This window comes from Dipodomys spectabilis, unplaced genomic scaffold (assembly GCF_019054845.1).
Source record: "Dipodomys spectabilis isolate Male_0828 unplaced genomic scaffold, ASM1905484v1 ptg000197l, whole genome shotgun sequence".
Classification (NCBI taxonomy): Eukaryota; Metazoa; Chordata; class Mammalia; order Rodentia; family Heteromyidae; genus Dipodomys; species Dipodomys spectabilis.
The window spans coordinates 3,218,233-3,222,193 of NW_024870874.1; positions in this window are offsets into that span (position 1 = coordinate 3,218,233).

Consider the following 3,961-nt stretch of genomic DNA (forward strand, 5'->3'; position numbering starts at 1 on the left):
ATATGTCCATGGCTACTAGGAAACTATAGAGAGGGTTTTTTTTTTGTTTGGTTGTTTTTGATTCATGACATATTCCAAATCGTCTGAGCAATTCCTCGCATGTATAATTATATATCCATCAACTTTGATTTTTCAATTTGATAAATTTTCATCGCCATTGTTCAATATATAATCAAAGAATTCATCTTGAAAAGCATATCTAATAATACTTCTGTTTTTAATCCCTTTTTTGTAGTGACGGAAGTCCAATTCCATCATATTTATTTGAGGATAACAAACCTAATGAGCATTACAGGAATCACTCCCTACTGATTTACCATCTTTTTTCTTCTGAAGGGAGGAGTTGCTTTGCTACATTTTTTCCTTCAGATATTTGCTTTGAAAAATATCTGATGGGTTCACACCCATGCATGCCATCAAGAAGCGCCTCTGTCTCTAGAGGAAACCAAGTTGAAGGCCCTGAAGATTTGACTCTCTTCGCGGAACAGGTGTCAACCAATCTGGGGCACATTTACAAATGGCATCCTGCTGTCAGCTATGATGCCTGGTTGTTTTTTCTAATCTTCATGGGAAAAGGTTCCATCCATTGGGATAATTGCAGCTTTTTAACACATTTCACTGTAATTAGTGAATCTGCATGTCAGTGTTTTCTTACATATTCCCTGACTGAATTGGAGACCGTTTTAGTTCTCCCCATGACCCGTCAAAGATAAAGAATTTGTTTACTGTAAATTGTACACCACTCACTCCTATTCGCCATCTGCCATGCTTAACTGCACGGTGCCACAATTTTCTAATAATAGCTCCTTAAACTTAAGAAAAACAGTCAGAAGTGTTCATCAGATATGCTAGGGGAATATTTACCTTTCTCTATCAACCTTTTGCTTCTTGGTGGGGTTTTCACTTTAATGGACTAAGATGACATTGTATTCTATCAAATAGTGCACAGCCAAGCGGCATTCAAAGAGTCCCCTAAGTAACTGTCATCTAACACCAGTGTGAGAGATTCAGTTATAAGGAAAGGCAGGAAGTTGTATATTTCATAAGATAATTTAGGCTTCTAACTTGGCTTTTGCAGTCAGGTCACAGGTCAGAACAGCAGAAGCTCTGTTCTGCATTTGCACCTTGATTTACTACTTATGTTATTGATTACTCAAAATAGCTCTACTTAGGTGCCGTATTGGAAAGAGTTATACACAAATTTACTTTAACCTTTTGTCAACCAGGAAGACCTTGAGTGTCCATTGTGCTACAAAACAAAACCTTCTTCAAAGAAATAAATTGCTGAAATTTATCAAGCAATTTCAGCATTGCTATGTCAACTTCATTGGATTCGAAGTACTCAGATAGAAATGAATACCTGTATAACCTTAAAGGTAATATCTACCCTCTATTTTTATAGAGTAAAGCAATTAGGTTTTTTCTTTCTTTATAAACATGAAATAAAACAAGGAAAATCCCCAGCAAATTGCTATCCCTTTTACAACATTCTGGAGACCATTGTTACTTCTTTACAATGTGCTATGGGTCATTACTTCTTGAGTTCTGTTTGTTGGTTGTTTTTTTTTTTTTTCCTCACTACGATCTTCTTAGAGGACACTGAACAGTGAAGAAAGCCAGCTGGCTGGACTTGAAGAGCAGGTTGAGTCCTTTTCTTTTCAGCATTTAATATTTATGTTCTCATATATATATATCCCCAAACACTGGAGACTATTGATGTTACGACTTTATTTTGTTATCTCTGAGTCATTGCACTGCCAGAGCCCTCATTTAGCTTCCTAGGATGAAAGAGTATCATGGATAGTCTGTCCCGCAGAGGACAAGCTGTAAACTTTTCCTTTGAAATTTATCTCTTAAGACTTTGATTTTTTTTTTTTTTTTTTTTTTTTTTGGTTACCAAATGTACTCTTGTGCTTCACAAGCTTGTGGATAAAATGGAACTGCATTTATATTTACGACTTAAATTTCAATGGCTTTAAAACTTCACCTCGCTGATCAGCAGGTTGCCCTTCTCAATTTTTTCAAAGACACTCCGGGGATGTTTGCCCAGAACTATGACTCAGTTATTTTAGAAGAAGTAAGATGTGGGTCTTGTGAAGGAAGTCCACTGAAGATGTAGTTCAGTAACCTTGTCTGTCCGATGTATTCAATTCTGCTCCTCCAGGTACACTGAAACCCAGTCTCCTTCAGTCACTGAGAACTCTTAGGAGCTTCCAAAGAGACAAAGTGTGAGTTACTTAAATAATCAACTCCTCCCAGTCCTTATACCACCCTTGAGAATCCCACTCTAACTTGTCTACTTTTGATTCTCACGCAGCAATGAAATTTTTTTTTTTTTTGCAGTGTGAAGGAGAGTAATATCTTTCTTAATATCATATTCAGGAAAGGGAGACTCAAGAGCCTCACCACTCCCTATGATGACAACTCTGAATATAGTCACTGTAATGATGTATCATGGACTAGGTGGGTTATAAGCTATTTATTTATACCATTTCTGGACATTGAAAGCCTCAAGTAAGATGTCAGCATGGGTGAATTCTATTGATAATCTTCTTTCAAGTTGCACACTGCTAACTTCTGTTTCTCACCTGCTGTGGTGGGAGGAGGGCTAAGAGAACTTTCTAGCTTTTCTTTTGCTAGGGCACATTCATGAGGACTGTACCTTCATAGCCTAATTACTTCTCAAAGGCATGACTTCCTAATCTCACCTCCCGCTGGGTACTGCGGCTTCAATATATATGTTTTTAGGGAAACAGATTCAGTCAGTCCGTGGAAAATGCATATCCAGAGTCATTTCTCCAGACATATACACAAGGCAAGCGGAAGACTAGGGATTCCAAAGCTAGCCGAAGGGGTCTGGAAGCAAAGGCCACACACCTTCTTTGTTATGATGAATTTTCAGCCAGAAACACTAAAACATCAGCACTTTCATTAATGCTCATAATGATTTGATGAGCAGAGAAGAGAAAAATAATCACAGTGCAGATTTCTTTTTCTCATGAGACTCCTGTTGTCTTATCTGGGTTTGTGACATTCAACTTGACATTGAATGGAGGATTTTTCCCCCTTTCTCTAGAGCCATAACAAGGCATTGGCAGAAGGCACATCATCTTGTTTCTATCACTGATTTTAGGTAAGCATACAGGTTTTGTTTGTGTTTTTTTTTTTAAAATTCAAGGAAGGTTCTTGATTCAATCTGGACAAGGATCTCTACTTAGAAAGGGAAGAACAATCATATGGCAGTATCACTTAGATTCATAGTGCAATAAGGTTGTCAAGGGACACTACATTCATGTTCCTTTTGTTATAGAACATTACTGGACATGTTCTCTTTTACTAACTGTGATAACCACTCTCTGTCCATAATTTATCAACTAAGTTTATCATAGATATTCAGACACAGGAAAAAGAAAAAGCATGTACAAGGTTTGGCACCAGCTTTGGTTTCAGGCATCCATGGGAGTCTTGAAATGTATCTTTTGTGGATAAAAGGGGTTTACTATAATTAGTTTTAAAGTGTGTTTTATATAAACAAAACCATAGATCTGATGATTGTTTAGTAAGCGAAGTCAGCTTATATTTGGTGACAATATTTTTTTCTTTTGTGTCCCCTTATTTTGAATCCTGATAGGGGTTTTCTTTTTCTTGCTATTGGTATTTTCAAATAGTTCTTTATTTTCACATTTTACATTAAAATTCCATTTTCACATTTTACCATTATTTCTTACCTGGAGTGCTGCAAAAGCACCCTAAGTAGCCTTTTATAGAATCCATCTTTGCCAATTGTTCTATAAGGTAACAAAAATAGATATCATGGCTTTCACTCCATGCCATCCATAGTGTCCCTGTGTCCTGAGAAGAAAGACCCATCTCCTGAGCCTGGCTTGGAAGTCTTTATCTGTTGCTTCTTTCTCAGCCTCACTGCTTTTTATTCTCTCCTTTTTCACTAGGCATGCATTTT